General features: G+C 40.3%; 1 pseudogene; it reads left to right on the top strand.

The window, feature by feature from the left end:
- Nucleotides 1–1,460: 1,460 nt before the first annotated feature.
- On the top strand, nucleotides 1,461–11,474 carry LOC127910331 (putative nuclease HARBI1; annotated as a pseudogene).
- Nucleotides 11,475–12,078: the final 604 nt, after the last annotated feature.

Consider the following 12,078-nt stretch of genomic DNA (forward strand, 5'->3'; position numbering starts at 1 on the left):
TTAAATTATTACATTAAATACTCTACCTTAACCACAATGTATTTAAAAATGCATTGGTTTGTTATGAAAAATGCTATTAAACATGTGCATTTAAAGTATAACTTTTTAATGTATATTAACAAAGTGCCTATAAATGTAACAATTCAAAACGAATACAATCTGAACAACATAATACTATAATATTGCACCATATCAAAGAAAAGTAAATAACAATGTGCAAAACTGCAGCATCCCACTTAAAACATTAAACTGGTCCCTCTTTTCTCTCTCTTCTTTATTGCCATGTTATTTTTTATTTCACCTTTATTTGACCAGGTAGGCTAGTTGAGAACAAGTTCTCATTTGCAGCACACAGCAATGCTGACCATATATTGCTTTTCTGAGAGATTTGCATTCAGAAATGCAAGCTGCCTCACTTACGAGGGGCTGATTGGGTTTTTCTCTCAGTAATTATTTGTCCCGTTTTCGAGAAGACCCTCTCAGAAGGAACGTATGTGGCCACTATGCAGAGTCTCCCTGTCATGACTTCAGTAAGCAGTGGATAGACAGAGGCCTTGTTCTTCCACCAGCTCAGAGGATCTACAGATCTATTTGGAGGGGCTCCTCCAAATAGGATCGGACCTCCATTATGGCATCTGCTGAGGGATTCCTTCGTGCTGCATCCCCAGTTGCTCTCTCGTCAAACAGCAGACGTTCGTGGCACTACTGCTGGAGCATCGGCTCCATCTGATCCCTCTTCATCCTGTTGCCCTGGTGCCTGAGCCAGCTGACTGCTGGGGCTGTCCCTCCCTGCTGATGAGGTTATTCTTTGAAGAGCCTCATCAATCGCTCTGGCATCACTGAAGGCTAACTTCTTAAACCTGGGCTCAAGTGCAGCGGTTTCTAATAGTATGTGATTATATTCCATTCTGTGGAACTTTCTGTCCATTGGTGAACATAGGGTGTCCATCAACTCTGTCACAAGTCCTGTGGTTACGTTTGCTTCTCTCTGGCGGCTGGCTGTGATTCGCTGCAGATGCTTACACAGGAGTATCATTTTTGAGGCTGTCACATAGCTGAAAAGAGAGAACAGTAACTTATTAGTTCAGGTTCATGTTTTGTCTACTGATACTACATTCTCATCTACTGCTCATATACAGTGGGGCACTGATAGAGGAAATTATGGTTGAAATGAAATGACTAAGTATGTATACATTCCAATCACAAATGCTATAATGTACTGTACATGTGAATTTTCTCTCTTGCTCCCTTTCCCAATTGTATATAATGTAGTCAGGAGTTTAGTAACAATGAAGGTCTGTTCCTTGGTTCATTCAGTTGTACAAATCTCCAGGTGGTGGGAACGGGCCATCTCCAGATTGTCTAGAATGTTGATTTATACTGACTGGCCTTGACTTCGTGCTGATAACGCGAAGGCTCAAGAGCTAGAGGGCCCCTCTGCTTGTGGAATAGAACGTTTGGAAAACGCTGACGTCATTTTCAGTTTATAACCTGTGGAAATGTGTGTATGCATTTAGTACTCTCTGGAATGAAACGCTCTTACCTGACTTTTAAGACTGGTCTCGATCTACTTCATGCATAATTAATGAACTTACACCTCATTAATGAATTAGAAACGAGTGCGAATTTGGTTTTGGCAACAAAATACATAGGAATCTAGAATTCCTCTATCAATTTGGTCCTTCGAGAGCCGGATCTAAATACCTCTCCCTGTGCCTGGAGGTTACTAAAGACCTGACCTCTGAATTGAGGTTAAAATTGAAACAGGCCTGCGTATTATCACAGAGGACAGAGAGGGTGACTAGATTCAAACGAACAATGCTTATCCCAGTCGGCAGCAGGTAAAGTAGCCTTTATTCTCGAATTTGGGAGGGATTATTTAGGACATTTATTGATTAAAATGTTATGAAGGAGTTGAATTTGATCAATAATAGGTGCTTGAATATTCCGAACAAATAGAAATGGGTTTCTACCGGGGGTATTAACCAGGATATCGATAAAAAGGAAGCAGGTCCGAAATTGACCTGAGGTAAGGTGCGCTACCATCAAATAAACTAGAGCTTAATAAAGCCTGGTCTTGCAAGCCAGAAGGATTATTAAGGAGTGATATAGTATGCATTGGAGAATTAAATTAAATTAAATAAATAAAATAATTAATATCAAATGATAAGTGATTAGTCTAGAGTAGTCTAGAGTAGTGAGATTTGAGACATTAACGTTGAAAGTCCCAAAAGGAATATCCTATGGGTGAAATGGGATGTCCGATCAAAAGTCTTCTATAGACGTGGTTCACAGGAGAGGTCAACTTAGTCTAGAGTAGTGAGATTCGAGACATTAACGTTGAAAGTCCCAAAAGGAATATCCTATGGGTGAAATGTGATGTCCGATCAAAAGTCTTCTATGGACGCGGTTCACAGGACGGAAAATACATACTGATTATTTTTAAAGGAACACACACATAGGCAGACAGAATAATAACTAGAAGTAACTAAGTAACGGTAAATTACAAATTTATAGAACTGCACGCACATATAATAAAAAAATTATATAGAAAGGCATAGATAAGTGATTAGATACCATAGCTACAAGGGAACGGCAAGGATTATGTGGATCCCACTGAAGCCGAGAGAGGTATAACGGAGTTAGAGAAGGAAATAAAGTCGAGAAAAATGAATAAGGTGAGTCAAAAGAAAAATACAAGATGTTTTAATTGTAACAAAATTGGACATTTCACCCGGGAGTGTAACACTCCTCGAAAAAATCGTCAACAGGTTGTAATTTAACTGTGGGGAAGTCAGAGGCGACAATCGAGTAAAGAAAGGGAACTGAGGGAAAACTTTGGGCGTTTAAATGTTAGGGTATAGTAAGTTGAGAAGTTCGGTTGGGTTTACTCTGATGATTAGAATTTGGAACTGAGCTCAATCTGAATAGGGAATATATATTTTACAAAGGCGGGCAGATTTGTGGCTATAGCCAGCAACGGAATTGCTAGACACTCAATGGGGCTATATAGTGCAACGCTTTGGACTATAAATTAGGTAAGAATAGTTTAATCGTAAGAAGTTGTGATTGTTTTTCCGAGTATTGAGTTTTGGTTAAGGTAACGCCAGTGAATTTGAACAAAAAGTGACGTATTCTAAAAATGATCTGATTTCCGTTCTCATTGCGGGGAACAAAGAAAATGTCTTATCTTAAAGGGACAGTGCACGGTAATCACAGTGGTTTGAGGGTATGACAGTGGAAAAAATATTGTGGGACGACAATTCGAAGATAGAAAAATAAGTTACATGATACCTCAAGAGATTTAAAACAAACGATGTGAAGGGATTGTCGGAATTATTGGGTGTCGTTGTAGGAGTTAAAGTTTGGGTTAAGGGGATTTCCCTGTTCCCAGAGACAAGGCATTTTTAAGGCGTACACTCGCTAATGCTAGTCTGAGTTTGTAATTAGACAAGTGAATAACGTATTGGGAATAGAGTTGTAATTAAAATACTAAGTCAAAGACGAGACAGGTACTTAAATCAAAAGGAATTCTAAATAATAACGAAGAGACAATTACGATTTATGCCCATCGAAATGTTTTTATAAAATTAGCGAATTTAGAGATGTTGGTTGATGTTGTAAATTATAATTCAAGATTTGAACAGATGTGATAAATTAGGTTTGGTTTATCGAACCCGTACTACTGTTACTGCAGATAACCAACAATTATTTACAATTCATTGAAAGTCGTTACGGATTGGGTCGAGGTTGAGCGCTTGTTGATGACATCACTTGCAAGGCACTTTTGTCGCCACAGAAATGATGTTGTGACTGGGGGTAACGGAGAAAATTGTTTGTCTTTTAGAAGGGAAATACGTGCATTATTGTTTTGACTCACTTTTCAGAAGTTGATAAAAATGTCAAAGTACATTTTTAAAAGTAGTTTGTGAGTCGTCAGGATAGTCAGGAAAGATGCTAAAAACTAGCAGCTGATTCGCTAGGTGGGCATCATAGATTTGTGGCGTTTATTTGGACTGTATTAGGCTATGAGAAAGGGAGACTGGATGTCTGAATCGTAAAACATCGTGATAATGGATTCTGATGGTTATTGATTCCAGGGGCCTGTTGCACAAAAGTAGAATTAAGACATCCGGGATAAATGACTAAGCTGAGCTCAATGAAGCCAAAACATGTGCGTCCAGGCTTAATTGGTTGCACAAAGACCAAGCCAGGATGAGCAGACACGGATTCATTAAGCCAGGTGAAACCAATCCTGGATAGGTGCGCGCTCACGGCTCACTCAAATAGACCCCGCCACAGATTAACTGATTTACCATGGCAACTAGAGCCGCGTACTTTTCCCCGTCGGAAGCACAAATCCTCATGGAGGCATACGAGGAGGTAAAAGATATAATTAAGAAGAAAGGCAACACCGCCACAGTGATAAAGCAAAGACCGCCTGAATGCGTAAGTAGTGCACAATTACACACTCACCGCTCCGCTGAAACATCACAATTACAATTCAAATATTTAATTCACATCTCCAAAAACGCAGTTGTACTGTAATTATGAAACGGTTAAATTTTTAATTGAAATGCACTGCAGATATGAGTGAAATTGTGTAAAGTAAGTCCATCACACTGTATAAAGCTATGATAAATTATTATTAAAGCCTTACATTATTATTTAACGTTACTACGCTCAGTACGGTTTAATCTTAGCCGTTGTACTCTGCTTCTTATGTTGTCCACCGTTTTTTGTGTGTTTCTCCTGCTTTCATTAATGTAAAGCTGCTTTGACAGAATGAAACAATTGTGAAAAGTGCTATATAAATAAAATTTAATTGAATAAATAGATGAGCTATAATAATAATCACTTTAATTTATATAGCGCCTTTCAAAGGACCCAAGGTCGGTTGCTCACTGCACTGCAAAAATGTCTTTCTTACTTAGTATTTTTGTCTTGTTTTCAGTAAAAAAAAAATATCTAAAAAACATCTTGAATATTTTCTTGAGCAAAATTACCTAGGAAAATAAGCAAAAAAATCTGCCAATGAAACGAGAACTTTTCTAAAATTAAGTGTTTATGGAAAAAGTAAACTTATTTCAAGAGAATTTTTATTATATTGACAGATTTTTTTATTTGCTTGTTTTAAGCACACATTTACTTAAAGTTTATATTTTTTGTCTAAACTATACTTATTTTGCTAGGTCATTTAGCAAATCAAGAAAATACATCTTTATTTAAGTTTTTTTTTTTTGTTGATATTTTTACTGAAAACAAGACAAAAATACCAAGTAATTTTTTGCAGTGTGACTCCATTAAATGTGTGTGTGTGTGTGTGTGTAGATTAAACATGAACGGGCCAAAACGGACATGGCAGCAGGTCAAAATCAAATACAAGAACATTCTGCAGAATGGTATGGTCCCTGACTAATATTTAACAAAGCACAAGCATATATTGTACCCAGAAGGTGCCTGCTCACACATTGTCTGTACTGTTTTAGCAGTGAAAAAGAATACCCACAGACAAGGGACGGGTGGTGGGTCACCAAAGGCTGACCTTACCCCAGCAGAGGACATGGCTTTGGAGCTAAATAAAGGCAGGCCCGTCTTAGAGGGGATCCCTGGGGGAAAGAGACGAGCATAGGTTCCTCCCAAGATGCCACCCGCTTCATTCAAGGTATGTCCTTCCATCTCTACATGGGATACAACCACATTCATATTGAATCAATTTGGACTGTCTGACTTTGGTTTACCTATTGCCTTGCAGTGTCTGGCAGCACTGTGTTCCTGTTAGAGCCACCAGCACAAGCACCAGACGATGCTGATCCAGTGAGTACTCCATCAAAGGCATACTGTAGGCCTGGCATGTCTTGTCTACTAGCTTCAATATGAATCCGATTAAATGTGATAGGGTGAAGGCCCCAGTGCAGCAGCAACAGCACATGATGGAGACGATGATGATGAGGAGGAGTCCATCTCTCTGGATTCCAGAAGGCATGAGGTATCATGGTAAGACTGTGAAAGTACTATTTACTCTACAATGGTGAGGAGTCCTCATCAAAATCAAAAAATCTAATTTCTTTTACAGGACCCAGATGCTATACAGTGGGAAAACCAGCCTGGCAACATAGTATTAATAAAAGGACACCACATCCTGCCAAATTCCAGCTGCGCTAATTGTATTGTGTTCACAGAGCTCACAAGCTATCAGAAAGTTGTATGGCAACCACCTCCGGCGCCAAATAGAACTGGCAGACATAGACATTCAGTACAAGAAGAAAAAGATGGAAAATCTTGCACTGGAGTCCGAAATAAAAAAGAGGACAATTAGGAAACTGGACCTTGAAATAAAAAAACTTGAGAGGGAGGTGAGATATGCCTTCAATGTACACTGTATGCTAACTGTAACACAAATGTATTAATCATTATTTGTATTTCCTCCCCCAGCTCCAAGAAGATGACACAGCTCAAAATAAAAATTAGGTATATTCTCGTAAAGTCAAGTGAGCCATGACATATGAGCTCTTATTGTGAGCACACAGGACGGTGGCATCTTTCTAAGGTTTTTTTTTATTTTCCCAGCAATCAGTACAACCAAGTCATCGTTATAAGGCATCGCCCTCTTTTGCCCACCTCCCCAGCACCAGGTGTGGCCACTAGCCTATATGAAGGCCCAAAATTGTGTGTTCCTTTCTGCTCTGACAATGGCATGCCCATTCGTGCGAGATGTGGTGGATGAAGAAGCACTTGTGCTGAGGAGAGCCTTCAGGCGAGAAAGGGTCTTCAGGGACCGGTTGGACCCACTGGCCTTCCCTGACGACCATCTATATGAAAGATACAGGTTTTCTGCAGATGGCATCAGGTATCTATGCAGACTACTGGGTCCCAGGATTAAGCACCGCACTGCACGGAGCCATGCACTGAGTGTGGAGCAAATGGTTTGTGTGGCCTTGCGCTTTTTGCTAGTGGAGCCTTCCTGTACTCAGTGGGGGATGCAGAACAGCTGAACAAGGCCACAATTTGCCGCACAATAAGGAGTGTGTGTCTGGCTATCAAAGCATTAGCAGATGTCTTCATCTCCTTCCCTGGCCACAGAAGACTCTGTGACATCAAAGAGGAGTTCTATAGGATTGCAGGTAAGAGGATCTACAAATTACAGGACAACTGTTAACACATAGTAGGATACTCATTACTTTGTGTGACAGGTTTCCCCAATGTCATTGGTGCAGTGGACTGCACACACATAAGGATAAAAGCCCCCTCAGGTGCCCATGAGGCCGATTTTGTGAATAGGAAATCCTTTCACAGCATTAATGTTCAGGTGAACATAACTTTTTGATATTGTCCATTGACGAACACTCTGCATTGCCAGTGATGTGCATTGATTGGTGTAATATTCCTCATCTTATGATTTCAGATGGTCTGCAATGCTGACTGTGTGATCAGCAATGTTGTGGTAAAATGGCCTGGCTCAGTCCATGACTCCAGAATCTTTCGGGCCTCTGAAATCTATCAGTGCCTATCACAAGGTAAGCCACACAACCCCTATTTATAACCATCATGGCTGTGTCAAGAATATCACTGTGTTTATGAGGTAGTAATGATGAGATTTTGTGTTGACAGGTGAATTCTCTGGTGTGTTGCTGGGAGACAGGGGGTATGGCTGCCAGCCTTTTCTCCTGACACCTTTCACAGACCCCCAGGAAGCACAGCAGGCCTACAACCATGCCCATGCCAGGACCAGGGCCAGAGTTGAAATGACCTTTGGCCTCCTGAAGGCACGCTTTCACTGCCTTCACAAATTAAGGGTCAGCCCTGTTAGGGCATGTGATATTACTGTGGCTTGTGCTGTCCTCCACAATGTGGCCTGCCTGAGGAAGGAGAGGGCCCCCAGAGTGCCACCAGCCATGGACTGGGACAATCCGGCAATCTTCCCTGATGACGACAGTGGTCGGCTGCTGAGGGACCAATATGTGTTGAATTATTTTAGTTAGTATGTGTGCTTTCAATTTTGGTTAAATATGTCCTGCGGTGGCAGAGGAATTTGGTTTTTTTGGTTTCGTTTTTTTACGAATTTGGCCTCTTATGATGTTTGTGCGGTATACTGTGTGTAATACAAGGCTGCAGGGAGGCTACTGCATCCATTCATTTGTCTGTTCAGTTGATGTGTATGGATTTGTCCTGCATTTATTTTAGTGTGCAGACATGCAGGGTGTGTTATATACAGACCTTTGAATGTGTATGTATCATTTTGTATAATATGCTTGGATTCTGTGCTTTCCATCTTGTAGAGTCACTGTGACTTCAGTTTCGAAAGGAGCTGATGGTTTACCTGCTTTGTTTTGTCCTTATTCAATAAAGGAACATAATGTTACACATTGTGTTTTTATATTCATATGGAATGTGTATTTGTTTATATGACAGAGTACTAGGGCCACACTGAAGAAAAAGGATAAAGTCATAAATTTATGAGGCTGGTTCTTTCTGCAGAAAAGCTACATATTGTTTTTACAGTTTTGATACTTATGACAATGTGATACTTAATATTCTGGCACATCAGCATGTCTTTGTTTATGAAACCATACTGAAGTACAATTTCACGAAATGCCCCGCATCTGTCATTTTAACAACTGTCCTCCTTTAAAACAACTGGTTACAATATTATGACTTGTCTTTTTTTCCCCTCTGTGGCCCTAATATTCTATCATTTTATATATAGTCTATGGGAAACTGTAAATTATCTAATGATAGCAACATCTAAAAATCATTTTTTATCCAAAATCATTGAAATTAATGATCACAAACGTTTAAATAATGACAGTGGGTCTAGTTATGTGATAACAATGTATAGTGAGCAGTGAAATAACTATTGGTTTCCATTTGTGGTGACTGCTGACTGACATTAGGGATGAGATTAAATAGATCCTGGAATTTAGCCTGGTCTGGAGCAGGCTAGCTCCACAGAATAAATCTCCATGGTAATTTATACCATAACATATCCTCCTGCCCCCTATCCATCTTTAGTGCAACCGGATTACGGATCAATTGAGCCAGGATCACCAAGATATCCTGGCTTAATCCCTTATCCTAGTTTTGTGCAACAGGCCCCTGGTTTGATTGTTTATGTAACACCAGTGAATTTGAGCACTGTTTCCATTATGTGGAACAATGTTAGGGTATTAATGTTGAAAAACAATCTATAGAAAAACATAATTGCATATGTTTCGGGAATTAGCTAGGTTGAATTTGGTTATTTGAGATTTTCCCCTGATACGTAGACATCTGTAACAGGGGCAAGTTGTTTTTTTCTCTTGAGGAACAAGCTGATGATGATTTGTTTAATTGAGATGTAAATGTGAGTCTGAGTAATTTTGTCATCTGAAGCATTATAGTAGTGAGTTTTTGTATAGTTTGTTTTTTGCTGATAAAAGTAGTTTGTTTATTTGGTTACTGGTTATGGTCAATTTTAGGGTTTGATTTAACATAGTTAAACATTGTATTCTGGTGTGTTTAAGTAGGATTCCTTATTCCCGGACGGATGGAAGTTATCTAAAATATGTAAATTGAAGGAGCCATGGGAGAATGCGATTGTATTTTTATTAAATATCTGGGATTAAATTACAGATTTCTTACACTGAGAAATGTACGACATTTGCGGCAGAGGGAAAAAGTAATACATTGGATAATAATGTTATCAGGTTAATTGTATCTAAGAGTAGCATGTTCATTTAAGTAAACATATACATAGACGTTGTTTAAAATGTATGATTAATGATTTGAGTCAAAGGGGAATTATCATTAGGTATAGTTTATAGTTCACTTTTGAGTTTCTGAATCGAAGTAGCATAGTGAATGCTAGTTAGGCGTGTTGTGTTCTTCTGGGAAAATTGAGGTTTAGGTGTCTCACTTTTAGATATTTCCTGGGATTATAATCTTGGGGAGAGTGGGTGAGATTGCGGCCATAAACGACCAAATTGAAAAAGGCCTGGAAGTTTTGATTATCCATTAAGGTTTGCAAATATATACACATAAAACATTTGTTAGGACTATTTGTTTTAGTGCAAAGATATTTTAAAGAGGCACGCTCACATATGGAACTTTATGAGTTTGTATTTTATGAGTTTTAATTACACAAGTGAATTTTATTTTAAATAAAGGTAAAATAAATACTCTGCTTGACTCACTGTTTGACACAGTTGTTAGGGGGGAGGTGGTGAAGAGTGGCAGAGAAAGGGGTTTTAGTGTTTCTTCAAGAGAACTTGGCAACCCTGCCACTCCACCCATGCGAGACACCAAGCAAAATATGGTCTCCTCTCTCTTTCTTTCGACTAACTTTCCTTTCTGTGGTGGCACAGAAAGGCCTTCTCACTGAGGTTGGCCATCAGAGGCTGTTGTGGGGACTGCAGCAGAGGTGAGAGGCTTTCAGACTGGATTGGCATGTTCTGTGGATGGGCTGGAAAGCCTGTCCATTGACCAACTACAACATGTCCTTGCTACCTATGCCCTCCAGGATCAGACCAGGTCCTCTGCTTCCACTCTTCTTTCATAAACTCATCTCCCCCTCCCCTTTCCCTATGAAAGTCTAGTACAGAGTAGTCTTGCTTCCTCGGAGTAGGCAGTGTGTAGTTTTTGTGTCTGTTAGCTCTCGGATCCTACCCTGATTACACAGAAGCCATGGCTTCTTTAGTGGTATATTTCTCAGAATGTTGCATTACTGGTGAAATGTTATGTGGGGTATTATAAGGTGAAGGTGGAATGTAGCCTGGAGGTTCACTAAACACTCGCTTCTGGTAGCTTGTCTCATTCTCCTTGGTGTCTGATGGGTATGTTGTATAAGGAATGACCGGCTCAGACAAGCGGTGGCACATAGTTTGCTGTTTGTCCCTCCTCTCCCACTGTCCCTTTTGTCTTGGCTGAAGAGGTAGTCCCGCCAGATGCATTGCCCTTGCTATGGGTTCTGCTCCACTTCTGTTGCCCCGTGATTCTCTCTCCAGGACTCTCTCACTCTCCGGTGCCCCCTCGTCCCCCGCCCTTAGCCCTGCCTCCAGGCGTCTCTTCCTAGGGAGTGAGTGGCTGCAGTGGGCCGCCCAGGCCTCCAGCTCCCGATAGTTACTGTCACTCAGACTTCTCTTGGCTGGCTCCCTCCTGTAGCGGACAGGACTACAGGGCTCCCACTTCCTCTGCCACCAATCCCTCTGCATCCTTCTCTCACACTCCCTTTCCCTCTCCATAGCTGCTACTCTATGAGCCTCTCCCACCTGCCATTCCCTCTCTCTCTTCTCTTGAACCTGATAGTCCCTTAAGCTCTGGAGCTGTCAGAGCTGGTTGTCTAGAGCAAAAGGGAAATGAGGGATAGAGGGCGACAGATATTGATCAGTCCAGTTGGTATAGTCCTGTAGGACCCCTCCGGACCTAGAACCTGGTACTGTCCAACAACTGAGCTCCCTGCCCTGGTACAGTGGGAAATATAATGCCTGGTGCTTGTCCTGATATCTGTGGAAATAATAGGGTGGGGAAAAAAACATGAAGATTATCCCAATACCTAGCTTTGCAGGACACAGTGTAGAAGCATGTTACATGGACACCTAATAACCCATATAGAAAACAAAGAAAATATTACATATAGTAAATTCACTTGTAAGTGAAATATATTTTGAATGAACACAAACAACCTTATTTACACATCTTTATGTGATACTAGGTTTCTTTTTCTTAGGGTTATGACTATTCTGCTCGGTTTAAGAACATTCTGCTCTGCTTCTGTTTGCGAACAAAGAGACATGAATACAAACTAAGCATAGCTATTTGTTTACACTTCTCACCTGGCAAGCTTTCACAGAGACAAACACACTATCACTTTAAAACAGCTTAAAGTGAACTGAACTCACACATGTGCAAAGTTTTGTCCGGGAACAGTCCCAAATTTGTCATATATAGGTGGTTGCCCCTCACTCACAGCCCAGAACTTTATCACAAGAGGTTTTAAACCAGAGATTGACTTCTGAAATTATTGTAGAGGAAAAACATACATTTTATTGTTGTTTCCCAAATTGCTTTTAGCATTTTGAAAAATGTTTTCTCTATTTCATC

Source organism: Oncorhynchus keta, chromosome 21 (genome assembly GCF_023373465.1).
Source record: "Oncorhynchus keta strain PuntledgeMale-10-30-2019 chromosome 21, Oket_V2, whole genome shotgun sequence".
NCBI lineage: Eukaryota > Metazoa > Chordata > Actinopteri > Salmoniformes > Salmonidae > Oncorhynchus > Oncorhynchus keta.